At 41.7% G+C, this 20,516-nt stretch overlaps 1 long non-coding RNA gene across 1 annotated transcript in view; it reads right to left on the bottom strand.

Moving 5' to 3' along the window:
- Positions 1 to 4,154: 4,154 nt before the first annotated feature.
- Positions 4,155 to 20,516, bottom strand: part of LOC139186865 (uncharacterized) — a 70,468-nt gene continuing 54,106 nt past the window's right edge. Inside the window, exons 2-3 of the long non-coding RNA XR_011570473.1 lie at positions 10,617 to 10,771; positions 4,155 to 9,671 (exon numbers count right to left, since the gene is read on the bottom strand). This is a non-coding gene — a long non-coding RNA (uncharacterized lncRNA). The remainder of the gene's footprint in view (positions 9,672 to 10,616; positions 10,772 to 20,516) is intronic.

The raw sequence follows: 20,516 nt of genomic DNA on the forward strand, positions 1-20,516 counted from the left end.
CACTGCAGTGCTCTTAAAGCAGACTTTCTTCATGCTTCCAGGATCTCAAAGTCTTGGGGCACTAACCCTCACAACCCTCAGATCAGTGCAGAAGACATAGGGATTACCCGAAGGTCTGCTGACTGTCACACCCCCTCTCTAACTCAGGAGCGTTTTCATAAAACCAAACATGTGTGTTTATCGTTGCTCTTCTTTCAGGCCAACCAGTTGCTCAATTATTCCTCAGACCCATTGGTAAATAGATCCCACGAGGACCCTCTGCTCAGCCAGCCTTTCACCCTCTCATCTAGTTTGATTATAAGATGAGTGAATTTGCTCCAAACTTTACTCCAAAGGAAACGATGGCCTGTGGTCATTTTTAAATCCCAGAATTCTTTGGTGGAGATACTTTCTTTTCTGTAGCCTCGAACGTGTTCCAAAGTCAACGGTGATGTCAGTTCCCTGTGACCGGCCGAGATGAAGTCAGCCGCAGCCCGCCCTCAGATGTTTTTCCAGATTTCAAGTTGTGAAAAAAAATTGCTTCTTTCTTACAAATATGTTTTCCCTGGCTTTATTATTTTTTTTAAACCCACATGCTTCATGCTGGAAATATGAAAAATACACATTTTGTCAAGAAGAAATTTAAATCACCCCAAAGCTTACAGTTAACTGCTGTTATCACATCCCTGGGGTTCTGACTTAAAGTGAACTGAAAAATAAGCACATTTCTGGACAGGAAGTCAAGAGGAAATGTGAGCCTGGGCATGGGGTGATTAGTTTCTGCTCATTTCATGGTGATTTTCTGCTTTCCTTTCAATGCCTACTTGCTTAGGGGAAAATTTTTCCTTGACAGCTAAAGCCACGTGCTCCCTTGTTCATCTCCAGTGGCAGAGCGAGAAGAATCCGCTTCTTTCCCATGGTAGTCTTCTAGAGTTTGAATGGGTTCATTCAGTTCTGTGCAAAGGAAGAGGTGAATGTTTATGGCTCAGTTCACCACACTTAGTTTGCAGGAGTTCTGTGAGCTTGAAGGATGGTATAAGGTGATACATTCTGGGAAGTTACTAACTATTAGATATGATCATCAACACGTGCATTGCATCATCATTATCCCAGTGACTGGAGTCACTAATGTATGTGTTCCTTGTCCTCACACAAGATTCATTACAAGTAAATGTTAACATCAGGTAAGAAGAACGGATAAAATCTCAACAAGAGAGACCAGAGGAAAGGGGAGAGATCTCAGCCAAAGAGGCTGAGTCAGTTTGCATACTGATGAGTTTGGGGATAAAGAGAAGGAGAAGGGAAAAGCTAGATGGCTTGGGAGCTTAAAGGAGATTTGGGAATGGGGGGGGTGGCATGAGAGAGAGAGTCTGGATCAGGTGTAAAATCTGAATGCACAGGGGTTCAAGGAAGATTTAGGAATGGCTGGTGGGAATTACACATTGGGTCCTGGTCAAAGTCCCTCACTGGTGCTGAAGCTGAAGCTCCAATACTTTGACCCCCTGATGTGAAGAGCCAGCTCATCGGGAAAGACCCTGATGCTGGTTGGGAAAGGCTGAGGGCAGGAGGTAAAGGGGGCAACAGAGGATGAGACAGTTGGATGGCATCAATGACTCAATGGACGTGAGTTTGAGAAAACTCCAGGTGATAGTGAAGGACAGGGAAGCCTGGTGTTCTGCAGTCCATGGGGTTGCAAAGAGTCGGACACTGCTTAGTGATTGAATAAGAAAACTTTGTCACTGCTTTCTTTTTAAGATTTTTTTTTAATGTGGATTATTTTTAGGGAGGAGCCTGGTGGGCTACAGTCCATGGGGTCGCTAAGAGTTGGACATGACTGAGTGACTTCACTTTCACTTTTCACTTTCATGCATTGGAGAAGGAAATGGCAACCCACTCCAGTGTTCTTGCCTAGAGAAATCCAGGGATGGGGGAGCCTGGTAGGCTGCCGTCTATGGGGTTGCACAGAGTCAGACATGACTAAAGTGACTTAGCAGCAGCAGCAGCAGAATTTGTTACAGTATTGCTTCTGTTTTATGTTTTTTGTTGTTGTTGTTTTGGCCACAGGCATGTGAAATCTTAGCTCCTTGACCAGGGATTGAACCTGCACTCCCTGCACTGGAAGGTGAAGTCTTCTCCACTGGAGCACCAGGGAAGTCACTGCCATTGCTTTTTGAAAATATTTCATGGCTGGACTGGGCTCCCTTCACTGTGACCACATATAGGAGCTGGACCATCTAGGACACAGATCCTACTCAAATGATAGCATAATTTACACACAATCTGTCCTTTCCACCAGGGTGTAAGATCCTGGAAAGTAAAATGTAACTTTGTTTGATGGATAATGTTTAGCACAATGTCTGTCATAATGCAGGTGCTGAGATAGTCTTTGCAGAACTGAATTGGAGTGGAGATGAAGGGAAGGAATGGTGACTTAGATTTATTGAGCACCCACAATATTCCAAGTACTTTAAGCACAGACTTGAGAGAAGTTCAGAGAGATCAACGGCCTTGCCTAGGTTTATACTTTTTGAGCGAGGCAAGTGAAAGTGACAGTGGGTCAATAGTGTCCAATGCTTTGCGACCCCATGGAATTCTCCAGGCCAGAACACTGGAGTGGGTAGCCTTTCCCTTCTCCAGGGGATCTTCCCAACCCAGGGACTGAACCCGGGTCTCCTGCATTGCAGGCGGATTCTTTACCAGCTGAGCAATCAGGCCAGCACTCAAATTCAGGTCTTTGTGACTGAGGATCATTATTCCATGTGGACCAAAGGGAACTCATCTCCTGAGCTGGAAGGAGGGGAGATGGAGTGCTGATAAGTGAGTGCTGAAGGAGTGCTGATGAGAGAGCAGTAACTGTTTTTCCAGTTATGTGTTAAGTTCTGCTATGTTCCAGGGTCTGCTGGAGTATATGACCCATCATGGGCTCTACATGGAGATCTAGTCCATGAATCCCTTAATGAGTAAATAAATGAAATAAAGGCAACCAGAGACTAAGGGAGAATCCAGGAATAGGATAGAAGAGAAAAGATATCACAGGGAAAGAAGCATATGACAGTGAGGGAACTGGGAAAGATAAGAATAGGTACTGAGAACGGAGGACCCAGAGAGGGACAGGACAGAGGCATGCACAAGATGGAGACGAGAAAGACGAAAGGGATGGGAACATTTAGAAATCTTGTGGGAAAGCAGAGGGATCCAGGGTGAAGAGGTCGGGGAAGAAGAGGGGAGAGAGGGAAGCTGAGATGAACCCTGAGCCACTGACAGACAAGCAGTGCGGACAGAGGTGTCTTCTAGACCTGGGGAATCATCTCAAACCCCTTTGGGCAGGCGTGGTGGGCACATTTCAGGCAGGATCCAAATATCTGTCTTGAAGGATCTGGTGGGAGAAGATGCTGGGGAAACACACACACTAAATAAGGGTGAAAACACCACCAATGTAGATGTAATGATTTTCCAGGAACAATCAATGCAGAGACATCTATCTGCCCCCTAATACATGCCAGAGTGTTCTCTCCACCTCCCTCTGCCCTCACACGGCTGGACTTTCAAATCTCAGGTCCAGGGTCTCCCCCTCCATGCCCCCAACCCGCACTGTGATGTCTCTTGCTGCATAAAATGATCCCATTTGCTCTCAACAGCTGGGAGAACAGAGCATGTGATGCATGTCGACTGGGAGTGGGGACGGAATCCCTCAGCTGGGAGGATGGAGGACAGGTGTGCAGGTATCCACGGAAAGTACCCTCTGAGAAGTAGGGACGAAGGTTCCAGAAAGGCTGAGCTCCTGCTAAAGACGTGGTGAGCAGCTGAGTGGTGAGGACTGGCAATGCCCGGGCTGCACACATCACTACACATATCTAAGCCAGCACCCTGATGTCTAACAGGAGGGCTGCCCTCCTACAGGCAGCAATGCTGGGTGGCTTGGCATCATGGGCAGGGGACCTATAACAACAAGCCCAGTGCAGGCTTTCCAAGCTGCCTGGGGAGGCTCCTCACGCAGGACCTCCAAAGAGGTTTGCAAGGCCCCGGCTGTGCCAGCGGACCATCCCACACTTGTTCACCCAATTAGCACCTTGAAGCACAGCCTCCTTCTTCCAGTCTCTCATTCATTCTTTCATTCATTCATCAAAGGTTGGGTGAGGACTTGCTGTGTCCAGCAACAATACAAGACACGGATCCAGAGCTCAACACAAAAGCCTGTTTATTCTATGGTAGTAAAGGCTGAAGAGACAAAAATTGCAATTATGATACATTATTTTATTTTATGTTGTATTATATTGTGTCAAATTGTGTTGTATTACATTCCATTATTTATTCATCAAATGTGATGTCAGGTGCTCATCTAAACATTAGGGATGCCACAGTGAACAAAACACAGTTCTCAACGTCATGGACCTTTTATTCTAGTGGGGAAACAGCAACAAAAACACCATGTTAAGTATGACAACTATACGATATCTATACTACTAGCAGCTCTTTAACCTTTTTCACCTGTTATATAAATTTTGATATTAATAAACTCTGCGTGCATGTCTCAGCTTCGTCTTTTGTCTCAAATCCATCCTGAGATTTCTAGATATGGCAGAATCAAGCAGCATTGCTTTGGGGACGGCGCAAAAGCCCCCTCTCAAGTCTGGAATACATCTTCTCTCTTTTGGTGAGAGGTATGCCGGGGGGAAGAAATAATCATTGCATTCTGAGTCAGATGGAGACTGATTATCTTATTAATAACCGAGACGAATCGTGTACACCCTCGAAGCTGGATTGATAACGATGCGTCAAACTTTGTTACCAAAACCTCAGAAAGCTGACGTGAGTCACGGGGAGCTATTTTGCACAAGATCTGTCACCTTGATCTGAATGGGAAACGAATTACTAAATATAAGATGCTGTTTTGCCGTGATTCATGGCTTTTTCAAGCTGACAGACATTGTAAAAAGATATAATCTTTTCCCTCTTTCTAAAAAATGAGGTCAAGGGATCTGCTTCTCCATTTCTTATCAACCTGAAGAGGGATCAGAGAGAACACCTACAAGCCAACCACAAGGAATAGGTTTGTCTTTTCTACTTTCTGACAATGTTCATACGGAGGAGAAAGACTGTAATCTGTGTGCTCCACTTCTAGGAGATGATAGCTCCAAAATATAATTATCTTTACTGTAGGATGATGCAACTGGGTCTTTTCCTCCCCACAAGACGGATTCATGATTATACTTGAAAATAAGAACATATTGCAACCCCTCCTTGTCTTCAAATACCTCTCATATGTAATTGTAGCCTTTACAGATGACTTTCTGTTTATTTAAGCATTTGGGATTAAATTTATGCAAATGTCATGGCATTCCCTGAGGTCTCTTAGGATGAAAAATACAGAACCATGAATGGTGAAGCTCAAAAGGTATTCAGTAGTCAGAAAACCAAAAGCTAAAGCTTAGATATTAGTTTGCATGTTCTCTGCAGTGAATGGAATGCATAAGCATCTTATTATGACTCAGAGACATGTACATCCTGAAGAGTTCCTAGTGACAGAAGGATTTGTAGCTAAATATTTACGCAAGGTGGATTTGATACTGCCCAGGGCAATAGCTGCCAGTCCAAGTTCATGGTAGACAAACCCTTGTTAGAACTCTGGCTCTGTAACTTACTTATTCATGGCCTTGGGCACTTAACTATTTCAAGCCTCTGGTGGCACGTGTATGTCAGTGTGTGCGTGTGTGTTTCATTTGAAAGCAAACATAAAATAATATTTGCCCCACAGAGTTACTTTAAGTATTGAATGAGATCATTAATATCATTTAATACATGACAGTACATAATATTTTTCATGGAACAGGAAAAAGTGATCAAATTTACATTATTGTTGCTAATACAAGATGCAAATTATTTTAAGTAAAATGCTGTTTCATTGGGTTTCCCCTGTGGCTCAGCTGGTAAAGAATCTGCCTGCAATGTGGAAGACCTAGGTTCGATCCCTGGGTTGGAAAGATCCCCTGGAGAAGGGAACGGCTACCCATTCCAGTATTCTGGCCTGGAGAATTCCATGAACTGTATAGTCCATGGGGTCACAAACAGTCAGACACAACTGAACGACTTTCACCAAACCAAGTTGGTAGATGCTAAAATAAAACCTCTAGTGATGTCAAACTTTCACTCAGGACTTTGCCTCTTCAATTGTACATGTCTTCTTAATCACAAGTTCTCCCACGGGAAGAATTTCAGGAACGCAACCTACGTGAGCATGGATGGTAGAAAAGACCCTTAAGATCTCATGGTTTCCCAGTTTATGTTTTTTAATCCCTATTCCCTCAGCTTTTGGGACCTCACTCTCCTGGCTAGATTTGTAGCTCTGGGACTGTTCCTCCTCCTTCTCACTGCACTTAAGCTTCTCTGCTTACCCGCTCAAGGTTGATGAGTCACAGGATGCTATTCTTGGACTTCTTATGCTTGCATGCATACTAAGTCACTTCAATTATGTCCGACTCTTTGCGACCCCTGGTGGACTGTAGCCCACCAGATTCCTCTGTCGATGGAATTCTCCAGGTAAGAATACTGGAGTGGGTTGCTGTGCTCTCCTCCAGGGGATCTCCCCAACCCAGGGATTGAACTCATGTCTCTTACATCTCCTGCATTGGCATGTGGGTTCTTTACCACTAGCACCACTTGGGAAGCCTCTTCTTATCTCTCTCCTCTCCAAATGATGGGACTCCTTTTTTAAAAAAGGAGTTTTTTTTTTTTTTTTAAACTCCTTTAAAAAAAAAAAAAAAGGAGTTTACCTTTATTTACCACTGGCATGCCAGTGAATGCTGAGTCTAAAGCTCCTGTCTGACTTCAGTCCCTTGCATATCAACTTTCCTGTTGGGTTTCTCAGACTCAAAGCATTCCCATTAGCATCTCACACTCTGCATACTGTGCACAGGACTCTTTGTTCCTTACCCTCAGCATCTCTTCCAGTGTCCATTGTCACCTAATGCAGGAAATAGAAGCCACACAAGGCTGGTACCCAGGTCAGAAGTCAGGGAGTTATCTTTATCTGTCCTTCTCCTTCACCTGTCAAATCCAGTCAAAAAGGCCCATTAATCTTGCCTTCTGAATAGTCAATTTATCCATTCTTATGATAGGATAGGATAGGAAAGAAAATGAGTGCATTGCATGCAGTCAGGCTAAGTGCCGTGTAATATATTTATACAGTTGTATGTATTTTTATTGTGTTTGCATATGTGCATGCATATTGGAGCATGATTTCAAATGTATCTTTTACTGTAAGTCATGGGACAGGATAGTTTAAAAAGCACTGTCGTGAACCCTTCTTTATCAAACTCACTGAAGCCCAACTGACTAGTACTATCTACAACTCTCTGTTTTTTCTCTTCCTATGAAGCCCCTTACAATAATGAAATAAAGTAAAATAAAACATATAGAAGTAAAATAAAACAAAAGGACTCCGTGTCATGTTTCCCCATAAGACCACTTCAGCTGCATTGTCCTTGGGAACACAGAGATCAACCTGTGTTCACAGCCCCTCCTCAAGGTTTGGAGTAATCTGTCCCCAAAGAATCACTTCCCAGGTAGCTCAGTCGTAAAGAATATGCCTGCCAGTGCAGGAGATACTGGTTTGATCCCTGGGTTGGGAAGATTCCCTGGGGGAAATGGGACCCTCTCCAATATTCTTGCCTGAAAAATTCCATGGACCTAGCAGCCTGACAGGCTGCTTACAAAGAGTCAGACATGACTGAGCAACTGAGCACACACATCCCCATGAATAGAACCATGTGCATTCTGGAGATGACTGTTTTAGAAAGACAGGGATCCTTGCCTTCAGAGAGATTTCTAGTAAAGGAGAGTGATATAGTAAAGCTCTCCTGGCAGACTCTGGGAGAATCAGAGAGCCCATTTCCCATGGGTGATCCCTGTACATTGAGTTACTAGAGAATTTGATGAAGGGATTTGCTTTTCCTTTACTCCCATCCTAATACACTCCACAGCTCCACTTATCCACCCAAACACATCCATGTTCAATTTTATTCTCGCTCTTTCAGCATTTTATTTTTCTTCTAGGTCAATGGGTTTTTTAAAAAGCATTTTCAGTAGCAGAATGCTTTTTTTTTTTCAAAGAAAATCTTTACTAATACTTCAACCTATAAAATGGATGAAAGCAATAAATGGGTTCCTAAAGCATTTAAATATTCATTGTTTGATGGGAGAAAATAACTATAATAGTTGTTTTTTATTGAGAACCCCTGAAACCTATCTTCAGAGCCCAGCTTGAAAAATTAGTCCTTGATGAACACTGGGGAGGCAGATATTGTCCATTCCTGAATGGTTCTAAAGCCTGGATAGGTTTATATACGACCAACATTTCCGCTGTAAGGTGCACATCCTCGTACTATTATTATTAGTTGTACTTCTGCTTTCTCTAGCGGAACAACCTTGGGCAAACCATTCAGCCTTAGGAGGCCAAGGGGCTCTATTTTCCATCCATGAATCATTAGGATCAAACCGAAGGATCTCTAGCTTCCGTTATGTTCCATGCAGCCATAAAATAAACATGAGCACTGTTCTTAACACCAAGGTGTTGAAACTCGCCATAGAGCCAGGGTTCATGGTGAAGTTTGTACTCACCACTGTGGGTCTTTTCTAGGTGGTTGATTTTATGATCCATTCAAAGAGGTTCCATGTGTCTCTTAAGTAATTTTTATAATATCAGTGTTTAACTATACAACCAAGAAACTCATTTTCACATGTATCATTGAGTTCTTGTAATAATAATAGTAACCACAGCAATTTGTTTTAGCACTTGGCAATCTACACATGCTTATATCTATTATAAGCCTTTGATTCTCACAGTAATTCTATGTCTCCATTCTTAAGAGAGCACAGATGCTGAGAGGAAAGCTGATTTGCTAATGCCTGTTAGCAAGAAGCTGAAGCTGTGATGGGGTGTCAGATGGGGGTGGTCACAGTTTGGGAAACCTTGGTACCAGGTCGAGGAGTCTTCATTTCGCTCCGTCCATGTGTTTCTGAGTCTAAGCTCACACTGCTCGCTGTATACGCCAGGCCAATAAATCGAGACACCAATTGTTGGGGCAGAGAAGAGTGACTTTATTCAGAAAGCCAGCAGGCTAAGAAGATGGTAGACTAAAGTCCCAGAGAACCATCTTGCTCGGGTTTGGATGCTAGCTTCTTTTATGGAGCAAAGAGAGAAGGAGGTGAGGAGATAAAGTAAAAAAGGTGATTAGTTGTTGCAAACGTTTCCTAGCTCTGCCCAGACTCCAGAGTTGTTGTTCAGTCCCTGAGTCGTGTCCTACTCTTTGCGACCACATGGACAGTAGCATGCCAGGCTTCCATGTCCTTCACTGTCTCCTGGAGTTTGCTCAAGCTCATGTTCATTGAGTTGGCGATGCTACCTAACCGTCTCCTCCTCTGCTGCCCGCCTTCTTCTCCTGCCCTCAATCTTTCCCAGCATAAAGCTCTTTTCTATGAGCCGGCTGTTTGCATTAGGTGGCCAAAGTATTGGAGCTTCAGCATCAGTCCTTCCACTGAATACTTAGGGTTGATTTCCTTTAGGATTGCCTGGTTTGATCTCCGTGCAGTCCAGAGGACTCTCAAGAGTCTTCTCCAGCACCACAAAGGGTATGCTAATTTCTTCTTTCCTGCAGCCATCCACAGGTGGGCCTGATCAGGATGTTTCCTGTGAACTAAACAAAGGTATTTTAGATTAATGATCAGACATGGGAGGCAGGGTTCCCAGAGAAGAGCCACTAAGTACAGTTTAAGCTATGGGCAACATTCCTTTAGTGCTTAACTTCTAGAAAAAACAATAGAATACAAAGGTTAAAGTAAAAGAAACAGATTCAATACAGTCAGATTTGTTCTTCCTTAGAGAACAAATCTCCACACAGCCTTGGAGGATGAAAGAGGGGATTTACTTGCTCCAGGTAGAGAGGTTAAGGCCAGGTGATGGCCACCTGAGGGACCCCAGAGAGATCCTGTGACCGCTGCCTTGGTTGTGGAAGTGGGGGTGTGTAGCAGCCAGGTAGACAGAGGGAGCAAATACAAGCGAGCATTTCACTCTTATCTTTCAGGGAATCCTGAACCCTGCAACTGAAACCTCTTTCTTTAGTATGTCTTACGAAGAAACACAGAATAGCTCCAAACTAAAAATCAGTCTTCATCTGAACGTTAAATTCCAGAGGGCAGCGAGAGTCCCCTCCTCACCTCCTCTTTCTTCATTGGCCCTTTCCCTCTGGGTTCCCTTTCCTACCCTCCAGCGGTTCTCATGAGTATTAGGTACATCAGAGTGTCTCGTTCCCCGCCTCAAGCTGAAAACCAGAATCCAAGAGTCACGAGAAAGTCTAGGTCAGTTTTGTGAAGCTGCCAAATCTGATGGGCTAAGTTTCCATTCTATTTATGTTATGTATTTCAAAGGTTCATATTCATTGAGCCGTGAAAACTGCTCTATTCCCAAGTTATTTAAAAGGACAAAAGCTGCATTGTCGGCAGCAGTCTTTGGCCTAAGTCTGAAAAATAACAAAGCAGTAAACTAGTCTTGAATTTCTTAGGCATCCTATAGACATGAGGCAGTCGGTGGAGGGTGGGGTTCTGACCGCATGCTGGAAGAACTGAAGGCAAGAGAGACAGACCTAATGATGCTCCAGAACGTGCACGAGGCTGGTGCATCGGCATCATGTAACTTCTGCCTTGGAAAGGAAAGCAGGACGTTGACATCTGCACTTCTCTGGTGCTGCTATCACAGGAATGCATTTCGGTGCTCACCCCATCAGACGTCTTCAATATGCTGTATGAAAACAAATAAACACCACGCAAATGAGAATAAACATAAGCAGACTGAGGCGAGGAAAAGCTTCATAACAGAAGAAAAAAGGGAAGGCTTTCAGAGATGCCCTGATTGGAAGCTGTTGGCACGCTAAAACTGCAGGTGCTCCAATTAGCTGGTGGGCTGGTACACGGAAGACATTCCAAGCCTCAAGGCTTGCACTTGGGCGAAGAGCTTCCCACCGTCAGGCCTGCCTGAAAATGGGATGCTTCTGACATAACTCAAACATGAGTGGGAGATGGAGGATTTGCAGGTACGTGGCCTCCACAGTCACCCTGCTGCCCTGACACAGGCTACAGCTGAAGAAGGCTGACCAGTTCAGCCCCTCCTCGGACCAGTTCAAGGACTGTGCACATGATTCTGCCTAGGGCAGTGGTTCTTAAATCTGGCTCCCTGTTTAAAACTCTGGGGAACCTTAAAAAATGATAACCAGCTCCAGGCAAGACAAATCAGAATTTCTCAGGATGGCCATGGGTCATTTGCTAATATCTCCTAAGAGCTCCTCAGATAAATCTGATACAAAACCCACTGGATTAAAAATGTCTTCCCTAGAACAGTATCACTGGTGTAAGAGGAAATGAGAAGGGTCATTCCAAGGGAAAATGAAACGGCTGTCTATTTCCTAGTAAGATCAATGGGAAATAATTAATCCCGAGGGAGCTAGCCACAGTAAACTAGGGCTAGCATATTGGCCAGTACATGCAGGGTCTGCGGCACTAATTTTGACTGTACTGGATCAGAACTGAAGTTTGGCTTTGGCAAGGAGATCCAGCGCTCTGTTTCAGTAAAATGTGTCACATCGCTAAATGGGAATATTTTCTGTAGACTTTCTCATGTAACAGGGACTGTGTTCATAGCCAGCCCTGCAGTTCTCCAGGGGCTTTAATATCATATTAGGTTGTTTTGGTAACAAAAGTGATTGATATATATCAAAAAAAAAAGAAACATAGATAAGTATAAATATGGAATATTAAGGAAAGTATAAAGAAAAAGTATGAAACTTTCCTCTAATTCCATCATATAAAGCCAGCCATTTTTACAGGCTCACTGTAATACACTTGCTTCCCTGTTGGCTCAGGCAGTAAAGAGTCCACCTGCAATGCAGGAGACTCGGGTTCGATTTCTGGGTGAGGACGATCCCCTGGAGGAGGGCATGGCAACCGGCTCCAGTATTCTTGCTTGGAAAATCCAATGAGCAGAAGAGCCTGGCAAGCTACAGTCCTGGGGTCACAAAGAGTCAGACACGACTATGAAAGTGAAAGAGAAAGTTGCTCAGTCGTGTCCGACTCTTTGTGAGCCCATGGACTATACAGTCCATGGAATTCTCCAGTCCAGAATACTGGAGTGGGTAGCCTTTCCCTTCTTCAGGGGATCTTCCCAACCCAGGGATCCAACCCAGGTCTCCTGCATTGCAGGCAGATTCTTTACCAGCTGAGCGACCAGGGAAGCCCGACACAATTGAGTGACTAACAACTCCACTGTAACATATACAGACGGCATACACAGTAATCATGTGTGTGTATATATATATGCATACACATCGTTGTCTGTCTAAACTTCTTTTCATTTATCTGCATGTTAGGCTCTGTAAGAAGCACTTTTGATGAACTTTTTTTTGAAACCTCAAAACAGAAGTGATTTTTTTCACCTACGGTGACAGTATTAGTACTTACCTCATGGAATTGTTCTGTGTCAACATTAGTCAATAGACAGAAAATACTTGTAACAGTTTCTGACATGTACCAAAGCCTCAGTAAGTGTTATAAAGAGAAAGAAAAGAAGAGAGAGAGAGAGGGAGGGAGGAAATTTGCTCAAGTTAGAAAGAGGCAGAATGAAGATGAGAACTTAGAGCTGGATTTTTTACCTGACTGCTGACATGTGGGCTGGATAATTATTAGTTTGGCACTGGGGGATGTTCTGTGATTGGCAGCACACTTGGCAGGACCCCTGACCCCTCCCCAATCAATGCCAGTCACAACCCCCTCCCCAGAGCATGGCAATCAAAAATGTTTCTAGATACTGCAAAATATCCCTGGAGGGAGAGAAATCACCCCCAGTGAGAACCACTGACCTGAATCCATAGTATTCTAACTCCCGTTCTCTCAGCAAAAAAAAATTTTAAACAATTGCACATATCAAAAAACTTAAATGAGATCCAAATACATATACAATGCTGTATTTTGCCTTTTCACTTAATGTCACATTGCCATAATTTTTCCACATCATTAAACATTCATTACAATTGTCATTTTCAGTGACTGTGTTATATTCCTTTCTGAACATATTATCATTATTTTAATGGCACACTTTTGAAGTAGATTGTTGTCAAATTTTGCTGTTATCACTTATCCCCCGAACACATGCGCATATATATGCTCAAGTATAAATGTATCCTGTCCACATTTTTTCTCTTTTCCCTTGGGTAAATTTCTCAGAGTAAAGTTACTGGAACAAAATAATTGAGATCTTGAAGCTTCCTGATGAATATTGTCAAGTTGCTTTCCAAAACAGCTGTTCAAATTCACAGCCCACCAACATTCAGGTCAGCATCTGAACTGTGCTAGTTATGGGTGGCATCATGGTTTTGATTTGCACTGAATAAAAGGGTTCTTTTATCCTAAACTTCATAAAAGTTAAAAAAAAAAAAAAAAGAGTTAATAAAATAGGACTCATGATACGGAAAGAGCAAGTTCAGGGTCATACAGCCAGGATGGATATCTAATTTCCAACCACTCAGGGGGATGACAGCCATGTCTTGTATAAATGGGGCGACTTCCTTTTATAACATTCTAGAATCCTTGCAGCAGGCAGATAATCTGCTGCTTCACTCTTCTGTGCTCTGTTTTAGACAGAAACACAGTCCTGTATCAACTACTGGAATTTCTGGGCTCTGGTGTCCTAGCTGCATCTGGGGTGTGGATTCAAACTTCTCTGCAGACTCATGAGCCCCAGTGTTCTGGAAATTTCTGACTCCAAGCCCTCAGTTATTCCTAACATTTCTATGAAGATCACATGGATTTCTCCAACAGTACAACCAGGGGCAGAGTGGTTGAGCTAATAAAAAAGGCTGACTAATCTGAATGGGCTTTTAGCACAGCCTGATAGAACTGAGAAGGCAATGGCACCCCTCTCCAGTACTCTTGCCTGGAAAATCCCATGGACGGAGGAGCCTGGTGGGCTGCAGTCCATGGGGTCACGAAGAATCGGACACGACTGAGCAACTTCACTTTCACTTTTCACTTTCATGTATTGGAGAAGGAAATGGCAATCCACTCCGGTGTTCTTGCCTGGAGAATCCCAGGGACGGGGGAGCCTGGTGGGCTGCCGTCTATCGGGTCACACAGAGTCGGACACGACTGAAGCGACTTACCAGATAGAACTGAACATATACTTTTCAGATTGTCTTTTGATACGTGTTATGGAAATAACTGAGTTGCATCCCTCCAAAATCCCCTTAACCCCCAGTACTTCAGAATGTGACTGTTTGCAGATACGGTCTTTAAAGAGGTAATTAAGATGAGGTCATACATTTAGGCCCTAATCCAATCTGACTGGCATGTCATAAGAAGAGATTAGTACACACATGGAGGAAAAATCACACAAAGACGCAAAGAGAAGGTGGCCACCTACAAGCCAAGAAGAAAGGCTTCAGAAGAAATGAACCTAGCCAACACCTTGATCTCAGACTTATCACCTTCCAGAGCTGTAAGAAGATAAATCTCTGTTGTTTGAGCCACCTATTCTGTGAAACTTTGTTATGGCAACCCTAGAAAACTAATACAGTAAGTAATGGAATTTCAATGACATTCACTGAATACTGTCTTGGTCTGAGCCTTTATTTGAGGTGCTGTAGAGGATAAACAAGATATTGTTCCAAGAATTTAGAGTCAAGAAGAGAAGATGTTGAAACATATACAATTATCTAGAATATCAGGCATAAAGTTAAAAGAAAAAAGTCTATTATAAATTGTGTCCAAAGACTTCAAAGCAAAAAGACAAGCATGTAGCGAGCATTGTACAGGTCTTAGTATGTGCCAGGCACTGTTCTAAGTGCTTTTTTTTCTTTTTTTTTTTTTTTTTTCTTACAATTTTATTTTATTTTTAAACTTCACATAATTGTATTAGTTTTGCCAAACATCAAAATGAATCCGCCACAGGTATACATGCGCTCCCCATCCCGAACCCTCCTCCCTCCTCCCTCCCCATACCATCCCTCTGGGCCGTCCCAGTGCACCAGCCCCAAGCATCCAGCATCATGCATCGAACCTGGACTGGCAACTCGTTTCCTACATGATATTTTATATATTTCATTGCCATTCTCCCAAATCTTCCCACCCTCTCCCTCTCCCACAGAGTCCATAAGACTGTTCTATACATCAGTGTCTCTTTAGCTGTCTCGTACACCAGGTTATTGTTACCATCTTTCTAAATTCCATATATATGCGTTAGTATACTGTATTTATGTTTTTCCTTCTGGCTTACTTCACTCTGTACAATAGGCTCCAGTTTCATCCACCTCATTAGAACTGATTCAAATGTATTCTTTTTAATGGCTGAGTAATACTCCATTGTGTATATGTACCACAGCTTTCCTATCCATTCATCCGCTGATGGACATCTAGGTTGCTTCCATGTCTTGGCTATTATAAACAGTGCTGCGATGAACATTGGGGTACACGTGTCTCTTTCCCTTCTGGTTTCCTCAGTGTGTATGCCCAGCAGTGGGATTGCTGGATCATAAGGCAGTTCTATTTCCAGTTTTTTAAGGAATCTCCACACTGTTCTCCATAGTGGCTGTACTAGTTTGCATTCCCACCAACAGTGTAAGAGGGTTCCCTTTTCTCCACACCCTCTCCAGCATTTATTATTTGTAGACTTTTGGATCGCAGCCATTCTGACTGGTGTGAAATGGTACCTCATAGTGGTTTTGATTTGCATTTCTCTGATAATGAGTGATGTTGAGCATCTTTTCATGTGTTTGTTAGCCATCTGTATGTCTTTTTTGGAGAAATGTCTATTTAGTTCTTTGGCCCATTTTTTGATTGGGTCGTTTATTTTTCTGGAGTTGAGCTGTAGGAGTTGCTTGTATATTTTTGAGATTAGTTGTTTGTCGGTTGCTTCATTTGCTATTATTTTCTCCCATTCTGAAGGCTGTCTTTTCACCTTGCTAATAGTTTCCTTTGATGTGCAGAAGCTTTTAAGGTTAATTAGGTCCCATTTGTTTATTTTTGCTTTTATTTCCAATATTCTGGGAGGTGGGTCATAGAGGATCCTGCTGTGATGTATGTCGGAGAGTGTTTTGCCTATGTTCTCCTCTAGGAGTTTTATAGTTTCTCGTCTTACGTTTAGATCTTTAATCCATTTTGAGTTTATTTTTGTGTATGGTGTTAGAAAGTGGTCCAGTTTCATTCTTTTACAAGTGGTTGACCAGATTTCCCAGCACCACTTGTTAAAGAGGTTGTCTTTAATCCATTGTATATTCTTGCCTCCTTTGTCGAAGATAAGGTGTCCATATGTGCGTGGATTTATCTCTGGGCTTTCTATTTTATTCCATTGATCAATATTTCTGTCTTTGTGCCAGTACCATACTGTCTTGATAACTGTGGCTTTGTAGTAGAGCCTGAAGTCAGGTAGGTTGATTCCTCCAGTTCCATTCTTCTTTCTCAAGATCGCTTTGGCTATTCGAGGTTTTTTGTATTTCCATACAAATTGTGAAATTATTTGTTCTAGCTCTGTGAAGAATACTGTTGGTAGCTTGATAGGGATTGCGTTGAATCTATAAATTGCTTTGGGTAGTATACTCATTTTCACTATATTGATTCTTCCAATCCATGAACATGGTATATTTCTCCATCTATTAGTGTCCTCTTTGATTTCTTTCACCAGTGTTTTATAGTTTTCTATATATAGGTCTTTAGTTTCTTTAGGTAGATATATTCCTAAGTATTTTATTCTTTCCGTTGCAATGGTGAATGGAATTGTTTCCTTAATTTCTCTTTCTGTTTTCTCATTATTAGTGTATAGGAATGCAAGGGATTTCTGTGTGTTGATTTTATATCCTGCAACTTTACTGTAGTCATTGATTATTTCTAGTAATTTTCTGGTGGACTCTTTAGGGTTTTCTATGTAGAGGATCATGTCATCTGCAAATAGTGAGAGTTTTACTTCTTCTTTTCCAATTTGGATTCCTTTTATTTCTTTTTCTGCTCTGATTGCTGTGGCCAAAACTTCCAAAACTATGTTGAATAGTAATGGTGAAAGTGGGCACCCTTGTCTTGTTCCTGACTTTAGAGGAAATGCTTTCAACTTTTCACCATTGAGGATAATGTTTGCTGTGGGTTTGTCATATATAGCTTTTATTATGTTGAGGTATGTTCCTTCTATTCCTGCTTTCTGGAGAGTTTTTATCATAAATGGATGTTGAATTTTGTCAAAGGCTTTCTCTGCATCTATTGAGATAATCATATGGTTTTTATTTTTCAATTTGTTAATGTGGTGTATTACATTGATTGATTTGCGGATATTGAAGAATCCTTGCATCCCTGGGATAAAGCCCACTTGATCATGGTGTATGATCTTTTTAATGTGTTGTTGGATTCTGATTGCTAGAATTTTGTTAAGGATTTTTGCATCTATGTTCATCAGTGATATTGGCCTGTAGTTTTCTTTTTTTGTGGGATCTTTGTCAGGTTTTGGTATTAGGGTGATGGTGGCCTCATAGAATGAGTTTGGAAGTTTACCTTCCTCTGCAATTTTCTGGAAGAGTTTGAGCAGGATAGGTGTTAGCTCTTCTCTAAATTTTTGGTAGAATTCAGCTGTGAAGCCGTCTGGACCGGGGCTTTTGTTTGCTGGAAGATTTTTGATTACAGTTTCAATTTCCATGCTTGTGATGGGTCTGTTAAGATTTTCTATTTCTTCCTGGTCCAGTTTTGGAAAGTTGTACTTTTCTAAGAATTTGTCCATTTCTTCCACGTTGTCCATTTTATTGGCATATAATTGTTGATAGTAGTCTCTTATGATCCTTTGTATTTCTGTGTTGTCTGTTGTGATCTCTCCATTTTCGTTTCTAATTTTGTTGATTTGATTTTTCTCTCTTTGTTTCTTGATGAGTCTGGCTAATGGTTTGTCAATTTTATTTATCCTTTCAAAGAACCAGCTTTTGGTTTTGTTGATTTTTGCTATGGTCTCTTTTGTTTCTTTTGCATTTATTTCTGCTCTAATTTTTAAGATTTCTTTCCTTCTACTAACCCTGGGGTTCTTCATTTCTTCCTTTTCTAGTTGCTTTAGGTGTAGAGTTAGGTTATTTATTTGACTTTTTTCTTGTTTCTTGAGGTGTGCCTGTATTGCTATGAACTTTCCCCTTAGGACTGCTTTTACCGTGTCCCACAGGTTTTGGGTTGTTGTGTTTTCATTTTCATTCGTTTCTATGCAAATTTTGATTTCTTTTTTGATTTCTTCTGTGATTTGTTGGTTATTCAGCAGCGTGTTGTTCAGCCTCCATATGTTGGCATTTTTAATAGTTTTTCTCCTGTAATTGAGATCTAATCTTACTGCATTGTGGTCAGAAAAAATGCTTGGAATGATTTCTATTTTTTTGAATTTACCAAGGCTAGCTTTATGGCCCAGGATGTGATCTATCCTGGAGAAGGTTCCATGTGCGCTTGAGAAAAAGGTGAAATTCATTGTTTTGGGATGAAATGACCTATAGATATCAATTAGGTCTAACTGGTCTATTGTATCGTTTAAAGTTTGTGTTTCCTTGTTAATTTTCTGTTTAGTTGATCTATCCATAGGTGTAAGTGGGGTATTAAAGTCTCCCACTATTATTGTGTTATTGTTAATTTCTCCTTTCATACTTGTTAGCATTTGTCTTACGTACTGTGGTGCTCCCGTGTTGGGTGCATATATATTTATAATTGTTATATCTTCTTCTTGGATTGATCCTTTGATCATTATGTAGTGACCTTCTTTGTCTCTTTTCACAGCCTTTGTTTTAAAGTCTATTTTATCTGATATGAGTATTGCTACTCCTGCTTTCTTTTGGTCCCTATTTGCATGGAAAATCTTTTTCCAGCCCTTCACTTTTAGTCTGTATGTGTCCCCTGTTTTGAGGTGGGTCTCTTGTAGACAACATATGTAGGGGTCTTGTTTTTGTATCCATTCAGCCAGTCTTTGTCTTTTGGTTGGGGCATTCAACCCATTTACATTTAAGGTAATTACTGATAAGTATGTTCCCGTTGCCATTTACTTTATTGTTTTGGGTTCGAGTTTATACACCGTTTTTGTGTTTCCTGTCTAGAGAATATCCTTTAGTATTTGTTGGAGAGCTGGTTTGGTGGTGCAGAATTCTCTCAGCCTTTGCTTGTCTGAAAAGCTTTTGATTTCTCCTTCATACTTGAATGAGATCCTTGCTGGGTACAATAATCTGGGCTGTAGGTTATTTTCTTTCATCATTTTAAGTATGTCTTGCCATTCCCTCCTGGCTTGAAGAGTTTCTATTGAAAGATCAGCTGTTATCCTTATGGGAATTCCCTTGTGTGTTATTTGTTGTTTTTCCCTTGCTGCTTTTAATATTTGTTCTTTGTGTTTGATCTTTGTTAATTTGATTAATATGTGTCTTGGGGTGTTTCTCCTTGGGTTTATCCTGTTTGGTACTCTCTGGGTTTCTTGGACTTGGGTGATTATTTCCTTCCCCATTTTAGGGAAGTTTTCCACTATTATCTCCTCAAGTATTTTCTCATGGTCTTTCTTTTTGTCTTCTTCTTCTGGAACCCCTATGATTCGAATGTTGTAGCGTTTAATATTGTCCTGGAGGTCTCTGAGATTGTCCTCATTTCTTTTAATTCGTTTTTCTTTTATCCTCTCTGATTCATTTATTTCTACCATTCTATCTTCTAATTCACTAATCCTGTCTTCTGCCTCTGTTATTCTACTATTTGTTGCCTCCAGAGTGTTTTTAATTTCACTTATTGCATTATTCATTATATATTGACTCTTTTTTATTTCTTCTAGGTCCTTGTTAAACCTTTCTTGCATCTTCTCAAGCCTTGTCTCCATGCTATTTATCTGTGATTCCATTTTAGTTTCAAGATTTTGGATCAATTTCACTATCATTATTCGGAATTCTTTATCAGGTAGATTCCCTATCTCTTCCTCTTTTGTTTGGTTTGGTGGGCATTTATCCTGTTCCTTTATCTGCTGAGTATTCCTCTGTCTCTTCATCTTGTTTAAATTGCTGAGTTTGGGGTGTCCTTTCTGTATTCTGGCAGTTTGTGGAGTTCTCTTTATTATGGTGTTTCCTCACTGTGTGTGGGTTTGTACAGGTGGCTTGTCAAGGTTTCCTGGTTAGGGAAGCTTGTGTCGGTGTTCTGGTGGGTGGAGCTGTATTTCTTCTCTCTGGAGTGCAATGAAATGTCCAGTAATGAGTTATGAGATGTCTATAGTTTTGGGGTGACTTTGGGCAGCCTGTATCTTGAAGCTCAGGGCTGTGTTCCTTTGTTGCTGGAGAATTAGCTTGGTATGTCTTGCCCTGGAACTTATTGGCCCTTGTGTGGTGCTTGGTTTCAGTGTCGGTATGGAGGCAATTGATGAGCTCCTGTCAATGAATGTTCCTTGGAGTCAGGAGTTCCCTGGAGTCAGGGTTTGGACTTAAGTCTCCTGCTTCCGATTATTGGTCTTATTTTTACAGTAGTTTCAAAACTTCTCC

Source organism: Bos indicus, chromosome 14 (assembly GCF_029378745.1).
Source record: "Bos indicus isolate NIAB-ARS_2022 breed Sahiwal x Tharparkar chromosome 14, NIAB-ARS_B.indTharparkar_mat_pri_1.0, whole genome shotgun sequence".
Lineage (NCBI taxonomy): Eukaryota > Metazoa > Chordata > Mammalia > Artiodactyla > Bovidae > Bos > Bos indicus.